Source organism: Pinus tabuliformis, chromosome 8 (genome assembly GCF_031772625.1).
Source record: "Pinus tabuliformis cultivar Carrire ecotype Pingquan chromosome 8, CPIR1, whole genome shotgun sequence".
NCBI lineage: Eukaryota > Viridiplantae > Streptophyta > Pinopsida > Pinales > Pinaceae > Pinus > Pinus tabuliformis.
The window spans coordinates 1,064,434,712-1,064,456,189 of record NC_142294.1 but is presented as its reverse complement, the minus strand read 5'-3'; the positions used below and the strand labels follow the sequence as shown (position 1 = coordinate 1,064,456,189).

At 34.0% G+C, this 21,478-nt stretch overlaps 1 pseudogene; it reads left to right on the top strand.

Annotated features, from left to right (window-relative positions):
* The first annotated feature begins 20,150 nt into the window (after positions 1-20,150).
* Positions 20,151-20,860, top strand: LOC149239012 (uncharacterized; annotated as a pseudogene).
* The last annotated feature ends 618 nt before the right edge of the window (positions 20,861-21,478 follow it).

The following is a 21,478-nucleotide window of genomic DNA, read 5'->3' as shown; positions in this document are numbered from 1 at the left end:
CAGTGAGCTCTTCAAAGCCTAGAGGCTTTTCTCTTGCATTCAATCCCATTATAAACATCTGATAATCATCCATCATGTCGTTCATGGTAATTTTCACCAGATCATCATTTGCTACAGTCTGACCGATATCAGTTAGTTTATATTTAACATCATTTATCCAGGATATGAATGAAGATACAAACTCATTCTCCTCCGTATTGATTGATAGAATCTTCTTCCTGAGGTACAAAGTTTCACTGGTGATCTTGATCTCATACATCTCTTTAAGAATTGTCTAGATGTCATTCGTTGTCTTACAATCCCGAATGTGAGTGATGATGCAATCTTTGACTGATAACTTAAGTAGCACCTTTGCCTTCATCTCCCTTTTCTCCTAGTCTTGAATTGTTGTATTCAATCCACCAGTTGTAGTAGTCGGCTTGACTTCATCACCGGTGGCAATACCATAGGCATTCTGTCCCTCAAGCAGAGTCTGGAGCTTAAATTTCCAATTTGTGTAATTGGAACCATCAAGCTTATTACTCTCATTGAGATAAGCTTCAACGATTTGATTATTCATCTTGAATGAATAAAATCTTCAACAATTTAAGCACCCCTCAAATGTTAAAAAAAATACCCTGATCACTAAGAATTTCCTTCGCAAAAAACAATTGCCCTGAATGATAATAATTCCTCAAATTTCAAAGGAACTCCAGATCTTTTTTTCTTTTTTTTTAAATATCACCCCAAATTCTCTTAAAAGAAAAGAAAAATATGCACCCCCTTTCCTTTTTTTTAAACAAATAAAGATTCCTTCAAAAATAATGAAATTCCTTTTTGTTTTTAATTAAAGAATTAAAATATTTAATTAAAAAAAAACTTCCCAAATTCAGAAATCCATGTGAAGCTTTAATGAAAAAAGGGTGGCTTTTTTTTTAAAAAATCCACGTGAAGCTTTAAAGTAAAGAGTGGCTTTAAAAAAGAGTTTTCCTTGCGATGGTCCGAGACGGGGTGGTACTTGCGATATCTCGGCCTGGGATGCTTTTTATTTAGCAGTTTTCTGGATGTTGAATACTATTGGATGGGTTACTTTCTATTGGCATTGGAAGCATATAACATTATGGCAGGGTAATGTAGCACAATTTAATGAGTCTTCTACTTATTTAATGGGATGGTCAAGAGATTATCTATGGTTAAATTCTTCACAACTTATTAATGGATACAATCCTTTTGGTATGAACAGTTTATCTGTTTGGAAAAACTTCACGTGTGGCAATGCTCTGTGAAAAGACAACCACCATTAAGGCTGCAAACAAACGCAACCACAAATTTAATCTCCTCTCCTCAAATTTAATCTGTTTCCAAACATAGCAAACAAACACAACCTTTAACCACCGCGGCCACTGCTTTTCCATGCTCAGATAAAACAATCGTCGCGGCTATTCGCCTCTTTTTCGCGACTAGTTGCATGTGCACACTAGAAACCTGCGACGATGTCGGAATAAAAAATTTGTGGTCTCCAAGAGTATCGTCACGATTACTCTTCCGTCAACCTGCAACGACGTCGTATTTTTATATTCCTCAACTCAGCTTACAGGCCTCTGCTTCCTGCAGCTCTGATACCATGTCAACAATTGCATATGGAAGACATAAATTGGCAAACAACACTAGAAGAGCTCACAAGTGCGGATCACCAGGAGCTCCTACAAGCAAATACACCACTTAGGCTTCACATTAAACTTCAATAATAAATAGATACACTTAGTTAGGGATAGTAAATCAAATCCACAAATGATAGGAACTGAATGTCCAAGAAAAGCACAATCATAACTATGTAACAATAATTACCTAATCTCCATTAATTCTAACAACTCTGATGGGTGTTTCTTCCTCTCAAGCATTTTTTGTTTTGTTATTGTTGCGGGGTACATGATATGATTGCTCTAGTTGGACAATTGGTTATTTTTTGCTATGTTTTTAGGATAAGAAATATTTTGCTGGTTTTCTGTAATTTTGTAATTTCAGTTGATAGAGGATATGGTAGTTTACACGATCGATCTATGTGCATGTAATAGTGTTTTGATTTAATGAAAGATCATTGTTTTTTCTTCTTTAAAAAAAATTGAAAAGTTAGAATTTTAATAAAATATGTTGTGATAAATTCACAATTGAAAAGATAGCCTCGAGGATGTGGTCTAATGGTTAGGTGGAGAGATTTGGTTTCACAAGTATTGTGGTCCAATCCCAAGCAAAACTATATATCCCTGAGAGCTGTAGAGAAATTTAGTCTCCACAAGAAAACTATATACCCGGGAAAGCTGTGGAGAAACTTGGTCCTCACAAATATTGTGATCCAATCTCAGACGAAACTATATACCCTTAAAAGCTATTCCAAACATTATTTTTTTAGTTAAAAATAGTTACAACTGAAATTTTATTTGTCGAGAGTTTATTAATTTGATTTTAAACTCATTTTAACCTACTAATCCAACGGCATTTAAAGTGTTCACATGTTATTAGTGAATAATATTAATATAAATAATTAGTAAAATATTAAACATATATTAATGAAATAAGATAATTAGGTGACCTAGCAAAGAATGAGAAATGGTGAGTGGTGATTAATATAAAGAGATTGAATCCATATTTAAAAAGTTATGCGCCACATAGGATACGCGGAAAGTCATTTGATAGTAAAGCTTTATTTTTGAAACGCTAAAGCTAAAAATATTATGAAAACATATTTTGAACATAGTTACCAAATTCAATTCGAACTTGGTAACTATGATTTTGAATGTAAGTTCAAAGCATGGAAAAAGTACTCGAAAACAAGAGTAGGTTGCACTGAGTTTGAAGTGATTGGCTTTGTCGGAAAATTCAAGGTTTTGGGTTTGGTGGGGCCACAGGGGTTTGAGAGCGTGAGTTTGAATGATTGGCTTTGTGGAAAAATTCAATGTTTTGGGTTTAGTGGCGCTCGCATGGGTTAGGGTGGTTGTTTTTTGTGCTCATCTTAAAAGGTGTAGGGTGGCACTCGAATGACAATGATTCATAAAACGGTTTCTCTCTAGAATGGTAATAACCTATTTTCCGATGAAGTTTAAGGTAATAAGTTATGAAAGTTTGTTTGTTTTTTTTTTTTTTAATATAGAATAGTAGACATTATTTGGATTGAGTTTCTAAAAAACTACACTTAATCTCGTGTAGGTGTGGAGTTTTATAATTTTATGTATGGTATAATTAAGTGTTTTTAATTGTGTTGGGGGATAAAAGGTATGGTTATGAATTTTGATTACATATATATTACATATATAGCTAAAAATAGGTATGGTTATGAATTTTGATTACATATATAGCTAAAAATGTTTTTAGCTCTTTGTTATATATATATATATATATATATATATATATATATATATATATATTAAATTTTATATAAATATTTTTAGCTCTTTGTTATATATATATTTTTTTAATTTTATTTAAAAAGTATTTTTCAATTTTGTTATTTTGATATAGATGTATTTTTCAAGGTTTTTTTTTAATGTAATTTTTGAATTAATTTTTTTAACCATGTTGAATAGAAAATATGTTGAATTGATTGTGGCTACGTGGCTAGGTTTAAGGTCAAATATTCTCCCATAATTTTTTTTATTACTATATAGATGGTATATATAAGTAATATGTTTTTTTAGATGAAAGTCTCATTGTTAGTTATGAATTTGATAAAAGCATATTATTTGGGTTGGGTTCGTAAAAATTATAATTAACATCGTACTAAAAAAAGTGTGGAGTCTTATGGATGGTTTTGTAATTCTATGTATTGCATAATTAAGGGTATTTTAATTTTGTTCTAGGATAAAAAGTATTACTATGATATAGATATATTGTTTTTGTCAAATAACTTGAATTCTTTGTTATAGAAGCTTTGTTAAGTTTTGTTAAAGAAGTATTGCTAGGTTTTGTTATTTTGGTATAGGTGTAATTTTCAAGGATTTTTTAATGTAAAATTTGAATCATTTTTTTAATTATGTTGAATTGTGAATATGTGAACTAATTTTGGCGTGGTTGAAGGTCAAATATTCTATTTGCCACTATAACACTATAAGTATATACAATATTCCACAAACCATATATACCAATAACTTATGATTTAACAAGATTTGAGACACTATGTCGGTTACTCTTTGAACCTTATCTCAATGAGCCAAACATGTCCCTTGGAATTGTACAGAATAGATGGAAGAACAAACCTTTCTCCCAACCACTTGAACTACCAATGCAAAACATAATTTTATTATTTTCTAAACATATCTCAACTCCAATTAATAAATTTATTTTCCATGAGTTAAACAAACATTTCATCCCATACTCTTAAGAAAAGATTTTACCTCAAAATTGACATTTTTAAATTCTTAAAATTTTACCTCGAAATTAACATTTTTAAATATTTAAAAATAATTAGAATTCATTAATACAAAAAGAACAATTATTATCTCATAAGCCGCTACACAGTACCACATAAACCCTACACACCTAGTCACCAAAAAAAATAATGAATAGACGAAAATAAAATACCCAACAAACGTAATCATCCCAACGAGCTTAATTACCGGCCCAAAAGAGTAAGTTTTACAACCACCCACGGGAAGATTTGGTAACTTTATTATATGTTTGAGGACAAACTTAACAACACCCAACCCAGGGTCCAATGACGAATAGGATCCTAATCTCCATTCTTGAAGCCATGATTTTGTTTTTAAAAATGGCTTCATTTTTCCTTCAAAACAATGAAACAAACCTAACCACTTAATAAAATATACACAAGATTTTATATACAAATATATATGAAAGGAAAATTAATTTAAAAAATATTTTGAATTTTTGATGAAATTCATTTCACGTGGCCGCATCACCGTTTACCATCGACTCACCTATCCCATTCTATTAGGTAGGGAGTTTGATACATCAACAAAATCACATTCAGATTCACTTTCCTAACTACTCAACTAACATTATTTGGAGGTAATTTCTTCAATGCTTTACGTGGATGTAATTTCTCTAACATCGCTTTCGTCTCACCAAAGCAAAGCTTTCCAATTTTACATTTTATGAAGTGACAAACAATTTAGTACATTGCATGACATTTTTATTTTGTTTTGTAAAAACAGAAATGCCTCGTGTATTTTAAATTTTATATTATTCTAATTAAATAAACTATAAATTATGCACATAGTTTAAGTATATAAATTTGGTAATATAAGGAAATGTAAATATTTTAATTTGGTTAAAATATAAATAAAGAAATAAAAATAATTCTATTAAAAAAAAATGAGTCAGAGTATTAAAAATTAAAATAATTTCAGATCTGTCAAACATCTAGAAGAAAAGATTTCCAAATATCTGAAGGAATCAAATCTCTTGACATGCAAACATCTCTTAGAAAAAAAAAATCCATCTAAACTCTTAGTAAATCCAACATTAAAATGATCTAAAATAGTTTAATTTCAATGAAAATATTTTGAAATTTATTTATATTCCATGTTTAAAACTCTTATAGTTTTTTAAATTTTTACAAACCCTCTTAAAAATAAATAATAAATATTTATTATTTCATTCATATATATATATATTCCAATTGATGTTTATCCATTTTTATGATTTAAAAATCAATTTTAATTTTAACCATATCAATTTTAATATATTGTATATACAATATAGGTTAATTAAAAAAAATTATAAATTACAAAGTATTAAAATTATTGAGCCCAAAAGCTCATTTTGCACTCGGTTTCATAGTGATGTTTATATCCCTTAAAAAAATACTTAAAAAAAAAAAAAAAAAACTTTAAATTTGTTTATTGAACTTAGTAAAATATTTTAATACTCAAAAGGAAAATATAATTAAAGGTAAAATAATTTAGTTACCTTCTACCATGAGAAAAATGTGTAATTCATTCAATTTTTAATATAAATATTAATAATAATAAATTATTCAATATAACAATTTAAAGAATAAGGATTTTGGCGAAAGAATGGCGGGTTCTCGAGTATCTAGGGTTTCAGAAGGATCGTTCTATGCCGTCGCCGCCCCCAGAGATCAGCTATGTTCCGGATCTGCTTGGCGCCTGGCTGCTGGGATTTCAGAACTTGATTCATCTTTTTGGTTTTTGCCCGGTTCCTTTGCTGGAAAGGAGCCTCATGGATCGAATCAAAGTATTCAGGGGCAGGAGGAATTTTCTCCCTTTCTGGCTCAGGTCGGTTTTCTCACGGCGGATCTGGGCTCCATTCCTCAAAGCCCTGGGCGATTCGCTTCAAATCAACCTGTCCCTAACCTGCTTTGGGTATCTGCGTTATCATGCGCGGGTGTTCCGACCTGGCTAGGCAGCAATGTCTGCGCCATTTGGAAAGAGATGAGGCTGACGTTTCCTCTGCCCCCTTTCGGTCTGCTAAGGGAAGCCCGAATCGCCGCTCTATGGAATTCTTTTACAGGTTTGGTTGACGCTCAAGTATGGGGCGAGAGATTGGGACCGGGTTCCGTGTGGGCTAAGGCTCCCCTGTTCACATCCGAGCATATGTGGGTGGCTGACATCTCGGCGGAGAAGACATTTATGCCCTGGACAACCCTCTCGGGTACGAAGCTGGATGGCTCAGATCTGACAAGAATCGAGCCACCCCAGATTGTTAGGTCCGGTTTCCAAATCTTTGTAAAGACGCCAAAAGGAAACACAATCGTGATCTGGACTTATGACAGCGACAGGGTTTCAGATCTGAAGAACAATATCACCGATCAAACTGGCTACCCGGCTGAGGAACAACACCTGTTAAAAGAGGTCAGATCGCTGCAGGAATGCAGAACCATGCAAGAATACAACATCAAGCAAGGCTCTACAATCATTCTCAATATGAGATTACGAGGAGGAGCCGAAAACGCTAGAACTAGCTCGCAAAGCAAAGGGTCTTTTAAGGAAGCAGTGAAGGGCAAAGGGAAAAACCCCACAACTGTCATTGAACCTCAGGGGCAGTACATTATAGATCAAATGCCGGAGAGCCCATGTATCTCCATCGAAATATCAAAGGTAAATAATATATATTCATATCTACAAAAAAATGCAGTTATTTGTAGATTTAATGGCTTTTGGCCTAGAACTGATGCATTGTATCAATGGATCCACTCAGTTTGGACAAAAAATTGCCAAATATACCTATACCCTAAGGGGTTTTTTATAGTATGTTTTGACACAGAAGAAGAAAAGGAAACAGTTCTCAACCAAGGGCCATGGTTCTGGGGCAGTGCTGGACTTTTTATTACCCCTTGGTTTCCTAATTTTGATGCCAACACCATGGTGGTATCAAGGATGCCAGTATGGGTTAGGATGCATAATCTTCCTTTACATTTTTGGCATTCAAAGGTTCTAATAGCAATTGGAAATGCCTTGGGGAGAATGTTAAAGATAGACAGAGAGAGACATATAAAAGGAATATTTACTTTTGCCAGAATATGTGTCGAGGTAGACCTCAGCCGAGGACTACCTGAGAGCATCATCCTGAACTTCAATAATACACAGTGGAAACAACCTTTGGACTATGAGAATACAGCTTTCAGATGGCGGGGATGTCAACAAACAGGTCATATGTACAACGCATGTCCAAGCCTCAACAAGAGCAAGCAACAACAAAGGAAGTCGAAAGGATGGCAAAACATAGATGTTGCATATAAGAAGGCAACTACAGCAAAGAAAGAAGAACAAAATACAGCAAAGGATAAAGATCGGGACAATAAGGATAAGGAGATTAATGAGGAAAAGGAACAAGAGCTCCAGCTGGAAATAAGTGGTAATAAACGAAGTCACAGTCCTGAAGGATCAGATTTAGATAAGGAGCAACCAATGAGTACAATGGAAAACTAGCTTGCTGCTATTGACTCCACTCCCAACATGGATGGTTGGCGAAAAGTGGAGAAGAAGAAGGGCATGAAGTCTTAGGCCAGCTGGGTTTCATTTTTGGGCTGCACTCCGGAAAATAAGAGCAGCTCTTTCTTTTTCTGCTTTTAGGCAAGGTTGTATATTGCGGGCTGTATGATCTACTTTCACACAACCAAATTGAATGTTTAGTGCATATACTATGTAACTTTTTATTTTAATAAAAAGTTTGATTTTTTCTTTGGAAAACAATTTAAATAATAAAAAATTACACATATTCTATATAGAGAGACAAAAAATCATTATAGATCCATATAAATCAAGAATTTAACAAGCAATAAAAAAGATTAGATCTCTTGACATGTAAATCTTTTTTCAAGTTTTACATTCTAAAAGGACATTTGCATATAATGAGTTTTGATCCCTTTGGACTCTTGGTAGATTCGTGCTAAATATGGATCTATATTGGTATATAGTTTTATTAATATATTTTCAATTTGTACTTATTAATTAAAAATTCTAATAAGTTTCTAAATCTATGAAATTTTGAGTGTGTGCAATCATTATTGTAGTCTCTATCTAGAAAGAGCTTGTGACACTATACTAAATGTGTCTAGATGATGGGTGTGTGCAATCACCTCAACTTGTACATGTGAAATCACACATCAATGTAAACAGTGATTTTTATATTTAAGTATTAATAAATATTTTAATTTATCTTTTTACTAACTAATATAAATACATAAATTAAATAACTCTAATAAAAATCAAAAACTTATTTCATAATGCATCTCACATTACTAAAATTAAGAAAACCATATATATATATATATGTATGTATGTACCAAGATTTTTAATCATGGAGACTCATCTTCACTTTATCAGGTGATTCTTAATTTATAAATAGGCTTTGTTGCAATACCATGGATACCATAGCTTATCAATACCACATATCCAAAAAATGAGAACTCATTTTATATCATGCTTGTTCATATGTCATTTTTTTACTTAATCAATTTAATTAAATGAGCTAAAATGGCATAACTACTTTGGAGATAAATTTCAACTTTTGATTTGTGTATACTACTAAAAGTATTCTAGAACATTCCATGGAGGTTAAATCCATACCATCCACCTAATAATTATTTATAATTAAATTAAAAGTTTGGAAGCCCTATTCAGAGAGATACCCCTATCCACTTAATTAGATTGATAGAATAGACTTTCTAGGATTCATTTTTAATTATTAGTGATTATTAGGTGGGTGGTACATATTTAACTTCCATAGAATATGTTAGAATATTCATAATAGTATTCACATATCAAGGGTTAATATTTATCTTCAAATTAGTTATACTCTTTTAATTAATCTCAAATTAATTAATTAAAGAAAAATGTCATATCAACATGTCATATTTGGCATGCGGTACTGATGAACCATGGCATTGGCCAATAGTATTGTAACAAAACTAATTACAAGTTCTTCATGGTATTGGCCCATGATAAAGTGATAGTCATTCTCTTACAAAATTTAATTTTTATTATCAGTAATTATTAAGTGGATGGTAGAGATTTAACCTCCATGGAATATGCTAAAATATTATTTTTAATTAATTTATCTCAAATTAATTAATTAAAAAAGATGGCATATCAACATTTGTCATATTGACCATGTGATATTGATAAGCCATGGTATTAGCTCATAATATTGGCCCGTGATAAAGTGGGATTGAATCTCCATGGTTAAGAATATTGTTACATAAAATGTATGTATGCTTAACTTATATGTTACATCATGTGGGAACTATGACATGTGTAATAAGTGTTTTGATGCTTATTATGAATTGATGTATATACTTATGCTAATATAGTTTACGTTAAGAGAAGAACATTCTCACGTATAGAATGTTCTAAAATTGTAAAATGTGGAATCTTCAACTCACAACAGTGAAGGTGAGTTGTTCTCACCAGCAGCAAGTTTTTGGAAGTAATGTTAGTGATAATTTTTCTCACAAGTATCAAGTTTTTGGAAGTAATGTAGGTATTTTGGGAGTTGTGCATTGCATGTGTCACAATCATGATAATGGTGTCAATATATTATCCTACATGTTAATTGATCCCTTTTTGTAGGGTTTTTTGGAGGGAAATGCAGTTCTCTCATCAAGGAGGTTTCTCCTTACTTATTGTATAACTAAGAGGCTTGAGTACCCTAGTAGCTATGTAGAGAAGTGTATCAAGAATATAAGAAAAGTCTAGATTAGTGTTCCCAAGAAAGTTTTGTAACTCTGTAATGCATAAGCAATTTTTCAGTTATTGAAAGTGAATTCCTATTTTAGCTCCTAGTTGTTGGGCATTGGATAATCTAGCACTCCCCGTGTGTTTCGTGACATGGACTAATCACCTCTTGAGGATCCATTAACTCTGGCGATGCGTCCGTTTACTAACACCTGCGGGTTTTGGTGTAACGGCAATCGTGATCCCAACAAGTGGTATCGGAGCCAAAGGTCTCGAGTTCGAATAACACCCGGCTCGCGCTGGGGGGGAGATTGTTGGGCATTAGATAATCTAGCACTCCCCGTGTGTTTTGTGACATGGACTAACTGCCTCTCGAGGATCCATTAACTCTGGCGATGCGTCCGTTTACTAACACCTGCAGGTTTTGGTGTAACGGCAATCGTGATCCCAACACTAGTTTGTCTTTCTTTTAAGGGTTTTGAGCTTTCTTGGGTTACAACCCACCCAAGTGCTTGAAATCCCTCTTGTATTATTTATGTTTATGAATCTATTTATTTTTGTAAAGCATTTCTAAAAGTTACTTTTGTTTATAGCATCGATGCATGGTTAATTAAAAAGTTTTCATGAACTGTCTTTTCTTGTAAGTTATCTGAGCATTTGGTTATAATAGTTACAGTAGTTACATTAGTTAATGTCACTTCCACTTTGCATTTGTTTCATTTCCTTTATTGTTTCTCATTTTCTATCTAGTATTTACTATTTAATGTTTTCAGGCACCATAACCTATTTGGCAGCGACAAGAGACACATATTTGAGTTGATAGATCCCCTCGTTTATTTTTCCCTTTCGATTCATTTTATCCCTTTATTTCCCCTTCTTTATAAATCTATGTTCTGCTAAAAATTTTGTATTATTTTCTGGTATTTTTTTTTGTTTTTTATTTTTTTGGTTTATTTATTTATTTATATTTTTATATTTTTTCATTTCTATATTTATTTATTATATTATTATTATATATTTTTCAATTTCCCCACTTTTAACCATAATAAACGATAAGAATAAAATAATAATTCTATTACTTTATTTATTTATTTTTATATTTATTTTTTCTTAGAAAACAGTTACAGATTGTATAGCATTATAAAAATTCTGGATTCCAGGTCAGTACCCTTACAATTTCAACCATGCTATGATATTTAAGTTTTTTTCCAATATATAAAATTTGTTGTTTCTATGTGTAATACTACCTATAATTCTAGCATTTAGTCAGTTGTAGTCACGGCAAAAAGTTCATGAGTATGCGAATATATTTATATAACATAGGCTAAGTAACAAAACAAAAGCAAGCTACCCCAATCATTCGACCCTTGGATTTCCTTCAGCATAGTGATCAACATCATTCTCATTATGGCATCGCAGTACGTGGAAGAATTGGATACCCTCAAATTGTTGGATTTGCAATTTAATCCTTTGCATGATGGGGATCATTATTATGAATTTTATACCTTGTCTTTAAAATATGTCGAATAATTACCACATTGTCCCCATAAACTGTCAAAGTTTTGATATTCTTAGCTAACACCAATTCAAGTCGTTGTCATAAGCCAAGGGACTCAGCCTAATTGTTAATTGTTATGACGAGGTGCCCAGCAAAACTTGCCACCAATTTTCCTTCAATGTCTGGAAAGACCGCCCCCACTCCCGTTGCCCCCAAATTTTACTTATTTACTATTAGGATAATTATATCCTCTTATTAAGTATGTCAGACTAGGCAGTGACTCCTCAACCAAAAATTGATTCATGTTTATTCCTTCAGGTAGGTCTTCATTAAATACATGAGGGAGAGACTGTTCAATTCATCTCCCCATGACTGTTCATATTACTTATTTATCTATTTACATTATATTCACCCAGTCATGAGGATTATGTGTCAACATTCCCCCCCTTAATCTGAAGGGATGTTGGTGGGTCCAAGCATCATTCTGAATCGTTCAAGTTTTTCTCTTCCAAGCGCTTTGGTGAAGATGTCTGCAATTTTCTCATTTGTGAAACAATGACGGAGATGGATTGTTTTAGCCTCAACATGATGTTGAATCAGATGATATTTAGTATTGATGTGCTTCGTTCGATCATGGAACTTTGGGTTCTTGGCCAATTTTATTGCAGAGGTATTTCCAATCATGAGTGGAGTTGATTATACTTGTTTTACCTGCAAATCTTCAAGAATTTTCCTGAGCCACACAATTTCTTTTGTTGCTTCAGCTGCTGCCACGTATTTTGCTTCTGTTGTGGAATCTGCTAGAACTGATCAGAGTATCCAATCAAGCTGAAGTCGTCCACCTGTGTATACCTGATTCCAAATTCTTGAGTTCCCTTCAAGTACCTTAGAACTCTTTTTGCAGCAGACCAATGTCCCTCACAAGGCTTTTGCATAAACCTGGAAAGGATTCCAACAGCAAACGAAATGTCTGGTCTGGTAGTAGTTAGGTAGTTGAGACTTCCTACAAGCTATCTATACTTTGTTGCATCCTCAAATTCTTTTCTTTCAATAGATGTGAGTTTTAAGTTTTGTTCCATTGGAGTAGTAAGAGGATTACATTTTGTCATGCCAAACCTATTCAACAGATCTCCAATGTATTTCTTTTGACAAAGAAATATGGACTTCGGATGTTGGGTTACTCCAATGCCAAGATAGTAATGAACATAGCCCAAATCAGTCATTTCAAAACTTTTCCCCAATTCCTTCTTTATGGATGCAATGTAGCTTTCATTGTTCCCTGTCATCAAAAGATCATCTACATATACCACAAGATATACAACTATTTTTCCAACTTTCTTGACAAATAAAGTTGCATCATCAAGATCATAATGTTTGAAATTGAGTTTCAGAAGATGCTCAGTTATTTTTTCATACCAGGCTCACGGTGCTTGTTTGAGGCCATACAAGGACTTCACCAGTTTGCATAATTTATGTTCATGTCCTTTCACAGAAAATCCTTCAGGATGGGACATAAAAACATTCTCTTTTAGATCTCCATTCAAAAAAGTAGTCTTTACATCCATTTTGATGGACTTTCCATCCATTCTGAGCTGCTAGGGCAAAGAGTGTCTGGATGGTGGCCCATTTTGTTGTGGGGGCAAAAGTCTCCTCATAATCGACCCCTTCCTTCTGTGCAAAACCTTTTGCCACAAGCCTAACTTTGTGCTTGTCAAGTGAGCCATCAGCTTTATACTTGTTCTTGTAGACCCACTTGCAGCCAATTGGTTTGGTTCCTAATGGAGGATCAACCAGCTTCCAAGTGTCGTTCTTTATGAGGGCATAATACTCCTTTTGCATCGCTTCTTTCCATTCATCATGGGAAGCAACTTCTTTGAAGGAAGTTGGTTCAAAATCTTTAGACAAGTTCAATTCACAATCATAAGAAACATCCTTATCAACAGGTGAATTAGAGTCATCTACATCACCTCCATTTTGCTGGTTTGAATTTCTAGTTCCTGTCTTTCCAACTTCATCAAGATGAACACTTTCAAGTATCTTTGTCAACCACTTTGGGGGACTTTTCTCAGATGGTCCAGGCTGCTCCGTTGATTGAGTTGGGACCGAATCAAGATTGAGTCTCCCAATTCTATTAATCACATCACTTAAATCATCATCTGTTGTTGGAGTTTCATGCGGGGGAGAGTGTTCTTTGGAAGAAGATTCCACATGTTGATCTAGTATAGGAATCCCCCTTTCAAGATGTGGAATCTGATTATCAAATTCTTGAAATGATTTTGCTTTTGCGAATCTGGCCAAGCGATCAAGTTGCTGCTCAACAATATTGTCAATTTTGGATGATTCAAGAAAAATTACATCTCTAGACACAACAAACTTTTTATTTACTTCATCATAGAGACGGTATGCTTTGGAGGTGTTTGAATACCCCAGAAAGATACACTTACGACTTCTAGCACCAAGTTTGTTTCTATGTACCTTTGGTATCAAGGCATAACAGGTGGAACCAAAGACCCTGAGATGCTTTATCGAAGGAACATGTCCATACCACATTTCATATGGAGTCTTGTTTCTTATAGCATTAGATGGACATCTATTCTTTATATATGCAGCACATAGAACAGAGTCAACCCAAAACATTATCTTTACATTTTTGAAGAAAAGCATGGATCGTACCATATTTAACATTGTCTTATTCATTCTTTCACCTACACCATTCTGTTGGGGATTATAAGGCACAGTTGTTTGATGTTTGATCCCATGATGGCAAAGATAGTTTTCAAACTCATTTGATGTGTATTCTTTTCCATTATCAGTGCGAATAGACCCAATATGAGATTGTGCATCATTTTCAATCCATTTATGAAAATTCTTGAATGTTTGAAAAGCATCAGATTTGTTCTTCAATAAATAAACCCAACACACTCTGGTGTAGTCATCAATAAATGTCATGATATATTTATTTCCATTTGCAGAAGGAATAGGCATTGGACCACATAAATCTGAATGAATGAGTTCAAGTTTTCTATGTGCTCTTGAATGTGAATCATGAAAATATTGTTTTCTATGCTTTCCTAGAACGAAAGCATCACATTGATTAAGTTTCCTAGGAATTGTAGGCAAACCAAAAACACCATTTTTCTTCAACAAGCGGAGACTGTCATAGTTCAAATTTCCAAATCTAGCATGCCATTATAAACTTGATGGAAGTGTACCTTCTTCATGATGAGAATTGTATGAGAAATGTTGTGCACGAGCAGAGGTTCCTTGCAGCTTGAGAATCCTTTCTTCTTCTATTCCCCTCATGACAAGTGAGTGGTCAGATGCTTTTCTTACCTCAAGCTTACCATCAAACATATGAATGGAGTGACCTTGCTAGCGGATGTGGACCAAGGACAACAAGTTTCTCTTGAGCTATGGGAGATATATAACATGATGCAGAAGAAATTCTGGAAGACCAGGCAATTTAAGCCTGATTGTGCCAAGCCCTGATGGCTTGATTTTTTATTGGTCTGCAAAGTATACTGCTCCATCAACATTGTCAGTGAAATCTTCAAAAAAATCTTTTCTATGAGTCATGTGGCAGGTTGCTCCTAAATCAAGCAACCAATCATTTTTCCAAGAAGCAAGTGAAGCATTAAATAAATCTTCATTTACTCCAATGTTACATTGTGCCACAACATAGTGAGCAGATTCAAGTGCTTTACCTTTGTCTGTATCATCAGTTTTACCTTTCTGTTGGTTTCTTTTCTGCTCAATTTTGTCCCATGGTAGCTTGCATGTAGAGGCATCATGTGATCCATTTCTTTTGCAGCGTATTCAGTGCAAATCTGCCTTTTCTCCTTGAGAACGACTGCCCCCCCTGCCTCTGAAATATCTTCCTCTTCCTCTTCGACCACCTCTTCCTCTTGTAGAATCTTGAGCAGGATGCTTTTCTTTATGAACAAGGCACACAACCTCTTCAGAAGATTCAGGGGTTGTCTTCTTTCCAGAAGCTTTCTCTCTTTCAGCAAACTTTTTCACAAGAGAGTCAAAGGTGATATCTTTCAGATTTCCATTTGCTTGCAATGACTCAAGATAATTGGAGTAAGTAGGATAAATTTCCTTGAGAAAAGCGATAAGAGGAATATCTAATTCAACCTTAGTGGATTTGATATCATGCATTATAGACTTTACTTCAGATGCAAGAGCAAGAGGATCATTATTTTGTAGTTCAAGAGTGAAGATTTTAATCATGAGTTGAACAACTTCAAGTGCAGAATGTGAGTCATAGAGTTCTTTCAGCTTTTGTAAGTCTTCAAAGGTAGTTTAATATGATGAAATATGGCAACTCAGCTCTTCATTTACAGATGCTGTGATTAATGCATAAGCTTTGTTGTTCTTGTTTTCCCAAATGACGAGCTCTTTGTCTGAGGTACGTTGTATTGGTTCATTATCTCCGTCTCTGACACACACTCCTTTCCACAACTCATTGAAAATGATGGTGTGTTTTATTATCCGGGACCATTCAGGATAGTTCTCCTTGTCAGTGAGAACTATTCCCACCATGGATATGATTGAATGCATTCTGTAAAAATTACTTCTGCTAATAGAAAAATACTTCTGCTGGGAAAATGTGCTTCAAAAATAATATAGCCTTATTCTTCCTTCTTGAATTAATATACAAGGATAAAAAATATATTCTATGCATATAGAATATCACCATATATAATTTTTTTTATTTTTTTTTCATTACAATATGGTTGCAATTCAAGAGAAATAATATCAACTGCTCAAAAGTGAATTAGAAATCTGATGCAAATAAGAATTTTCCAAACACTTGGATGGAAATATAAATCCCTATGCTCAAATCCTATGCTTTATACCTTGACTGCATACTTTCTCATTGGAAAAATACATCTCTTTCGTTTTCTGTCTCTCAGTCTTCAATGATGCCTGATGCTTGGTAAGGCATCACGTGATAATTAAATAAGTGTTCAAACTCAGCTTCTGGCGAGTCTTGAAGGGAGCGGCATATATCCCACTTCTGAATGTGGACGAATTCCACAAGTAGCAGCGGTTGTCCACAGGCCAAAAACTTAGACCAGCTCTATAAAATACCTGGAGCATATACATTCAACAGGCGTATATGAAACATCGTTTATATCAATGTTTACATAAATGGACCCTCATAATCGAACAACGTATATATAATATACAACAACTTTCTCTGATAGTTTGCAACAGCTCTATATCTTGTAGCAATGATATCGGGGATATCAAGGCTGGAGACTTGGACAATTCCAACAACCAAAGACTTCAGAAAATCATAACCACAGGCAAACCTCAGATTTCTACGGTACAAGTCATTACAATGTATAATTGCAAATTTTCACAAGAGAAAGAAGTACTACATATAAGACATTTACAGTTTTATCAAAAGACTTGCATCCAAACGGGAAAGAGAATGCAGAAGCTTTCAAAACCTAATTGAGTCGCTAATTTCTTCACCGACCTCAAAACTATGCCGCCTGGATCGTTGTTATACCAGCGTGGAGGGAGGTCGTTCTTATTGATTGAGATACAGGCAATGAATAAAGCGGCACCTCGTGCCATACAGACATACTCCCGTCGCCATAAACCCCATTGAAAGCATGATTATGTTTAGGTATCTGATGCATAAAAAGAAACTTTACAACATGGAAGCCAAGAGGTTCCCCAAAATTGCTTATAACTCTTGCCAAAACCCCGACTTCCGGCTCAAGCAATGATGACACAGAGATGTTCAATCTTGGCTTGGCCATTGGTGGATAAAGGAGGAGATCCTCTTGGAAAATAAGGATAATATTAAAAATAATATTACTTTGAAATTTAAGGAGAAGTTGTGGGATGATAAGGAATTAGAGGGGAAAAGCAAACTAGGGTATTATATGGAGGTGATCAACCCCGCTCTTGCTAACTAGAATTATATTTGTGTCTTGACTAGTGGTAAGAAGAAAATGAACATTGTGAAGATGAGAACTAATTCTCATGAGCTTCTGAGTGAAACCGGGTGTTGGTCCATTCCCAAAACAGCTTGGCATGCAAGAATTTGTCACCTTTGAGATACTAAGAGGGTTGAAGATGAAAAACACTTTATCTTGGATTGGGAGGGCCTTACTCATGTTCATTCACATTTCCAAAACATTTGTCACGCTACTAACCTTTTTGACTTGTTAAATCAACAAAACTATAGTGATCTAAGAACACATTTCCTTTCTTTTTTATCATAAAAATAAAATATTAAAAAATTTCAATTAATCTCTTACTTTCTTCACATCTAATAAATTAGATTAATCTCAATACATATTAATTATCATCATTTATTTATGTTAAATATTTTTTATCATTAATTAAACATAGTACTTGCAATAAATATTAAAAATATAAAACTCCAAGGGACACACTCCGTGTAATAAATATTAAAAATATTAGCAAGTGAACATCATAATTACATCATCATAGCTCTCAAATTTAATTCTAGTTATCAAAACATTTGATAAGCCTGAGTTGTCCGATAGGTAACTAGTAGGTGGATGTCATTATAACCTTGTTTTAAAATAATAACAATATATTATTACTATATTAAAATATAGACTACTTGTCAAAGCAAGAGTACTTGTCTTTCTACTTTGTTGTTATGACTGACTGGTTGGTGAGGGCGGGTCTTATTCAAAACAAAACATTTATTTATGTTTTTGTTTTGTTCTGAGAGTGTGTTTTACACTCCAAGTCATGGGATCAGCTTGGGCAGGTGGCCTAATATTTATCGCCTAAGACGAGCATTTTTTTAAATATAAATCAATAAATTATACATATACTTGTGTGTTTTCCACTGAGCACGAGAGAATTCTTCTTCTTTGGCAAGAACTGAAAATTACGTGCACCAAATTCCACGTTAAATGTATGACCATAAAGTATAACAGTGTTTATATGTAATTTGTTGCACTAAATCCAAATGTTTTGGTATTTCGTGTTTGTCTTTTTGGTATTCACAAAACAGTAGTAATGAAAGCTGATGGTTTTTTCTTTTTTCAAAGTTTGTTCCAAATGTTTTTGCTTTTCGTATTGGAAGCATTTATTTATGTTACAATTTAAATATTTAAAAATAAATTAATTAGATTGTCAAATTTATTTATTTATCTAAAAAATTCGTAATTTTATTAAAAATTGTATTATCATGTTTTAATTATATATATAATTAAAATTATTGAAGAGAAATAAATAAATAATTGTGAAAAAATTAATGCAAAATGTTTGTATATTTAAATTTAAATAATTTGAAAAAGCTATGGAATTAGAGTTATTTGTATTTTTTTTTATAGATTTAGTGAAAGAATATAAGGGATTGAAAGAAAACTATTATTAGCTCTACTATTAGCTCCTATTGGCCATTGATCCCTCTATAATTCATCAAGAAGCTGCAAAACAAAAGGCTACAAAGGTAGTCCATGATACTATTGAAAATAATGAAAGTACCCTTCTTGTTACCAATCATGAGGTTGTAGCCACCACTTCCATTGGTGCTGGAATAAAGAGGGCTCATAGCAAGAAGAAGAGGAAGGAATGTCTGGTTAAAGCTAATTCTTCCAACGATTTCTTATTGACATTTAAGGATCAGTTTAGAAAGTTTCATGTTGAGTTAGTTTAATTTGACATAACAGGTTGGCTAGCTAATAAACAGGCTGGCTAGCTAAATGCAAAAGTTCACAACAGATAGCAGAGGGAGTTGAAGATGTAGTGTTTATAACAAATTGATATCTCTTATATGTTTTTGAAATTTGGACGATTTTTACCTTGAATTCAAATGAATAAAACAATACTATCCAATCTACTTTTCATAGAAGCTAATTGGAAGTTGTATGACTAGAGTTACAATAACCACTTTTGGACTCTTCTTGTGAAAAGGAAGCCATAGAATTGTTATGAAGTGGAGTTTACCAGGAGTTATTTGGTTAAAGAGAAAAACTATGAATGGGAACTGTTATCATTGAAAATTCTGTTTCCAAAAATTTGCTCAGATTAGCTTAAAGACAAAGTGTTTTCGCAGCGCATGAATCCTTTAGCAGTTTTGCAGCGCAACCTGTTTTAGTGATTTCGTAGCGTGCTACGAAATGGGGGATTTGTTCGAATCCATAGTAGTTGTCATGCAAAATAGTTCTGGGGCGGATGCATTTTACAGGTGGCATGTTCTCAAGAAGTCATCATCAATGCTTGTCATTAAGTTTGGTCAGTGTGAGTTTCTTGGAAACGGTGCAATAATTGGTTTATTGATGGATGCATGACCAATGCCTATCATACAGCCATTTGGGCAGCAATTTTTGTTCAATAGATATGTGGACAGTTATTACAATGATGCTAATGAATCTGTTGGTTCTTCATATCATACAAAGACACTTAAACTCATCCCAGCATGCAGAGGCATAATTTTGTACCTATGGAACCATCATAGACAAAGAATATTAACCTCAATGTACTTATTTTCTGTGTCTTGGTTTATAATGATGCGCATACATGAACCAGTTGCTTCTGTTTGTTTCAGTCCAGGAAATGATTATATTTTGTATGCAGCATATGCAAACACAGTTACTTGCTTGGATGTGAGCATGGCACCTTCCAGTGGACAAGTGCAAAAGTACACATTCAATACAGAGGACATAAATCAGATTACTATGAATTTTAAGTTATCTTTTCTTGCGGCTGTGGATGACAGGGGAGAAGTAAAGATTATTGACATTCATCAACATTGCCTTTACAAAACACTCAGATCCGTACACACAAATATTTGCAGCTCTGTGCAGTTTCATCCTTGGCGGCCATGGGAAGTTATATCTGGGGGATTAGATTAAAAAATTGTAGCATGGGACTTTTCAAGAGGAAGTCAACAAATGGTTATAGACGTTGCAGTTCCCACCACAGAAAATGCAGAAAATGCCTCGAGTACAAATCAAATTTGTAATCCTCCTTTTGTTCATGCTTTGGCGGTTCCAGAGGAAAATATGGATAAAAAAACCAGGTTGTTGCTGCAGCAAGAGGTGATGGCATCATTGAAATTATTGATCTCAGATTTGAGTCATACGTGACAAGAGCAAAAAGTAAGCAGTCATCACGTGCTAGAAAAGGATTTCAGCCCAAATCGTCGAAAAATACAAATGTAAATGAAAACGTTGCGAGTGGGGAAATTACAAAGGGAATGAACGTATTCAGAGCCTAGCAGATAAGAATGCCAGAGCCAATGGCAGTATGCGAAATTAAAGGAGATATCTCAACTCTCTCTTTTCAAAAAAGACTTGAAGTCAAAATTGTTGGGCCGGTGGAGATTTCTTTCCGCGGTGGGTGAAACTGATTATTGGCAGGTGGCAAATTCATGGAATAGCATTTATGTCTGGGGCGCAAGTGTTTGATGAAGTGCCAGAGAGAGATGTAGTTCATTGTCTTCGTGGCTTAGCTCCACAAGAGTTCTTTTTTCACGCAAACGGGTGGCAGAGAAGGTTTTGTCAATAGCATTAACAATGAGCGGACTCTATAAGGATATCCATAAACCGGTTCCAGATGAAGTTTGCAGGGCTTTACAGAAGAAACGAAAATCTTTCTCTGGGCCGTAACAAGCTTGATGTATGGAGCTGGTTGATGTGTACAAGATTCGCCTCCCAAAGTTCACTGTTAAAGTTGTAGTTCAATATATGCGAAAGGTAATCCAGAGGAAGGCGCATTTTGATATCATGGATCTTGATGTTGTTAAGATAGCGACAAAGTTTTTTATTGCTGCATTAGTTGGACATGGCTGGAGTTTTGTTACCTTTTCTTAAGTGGTTTATAGGAGGCACTAATT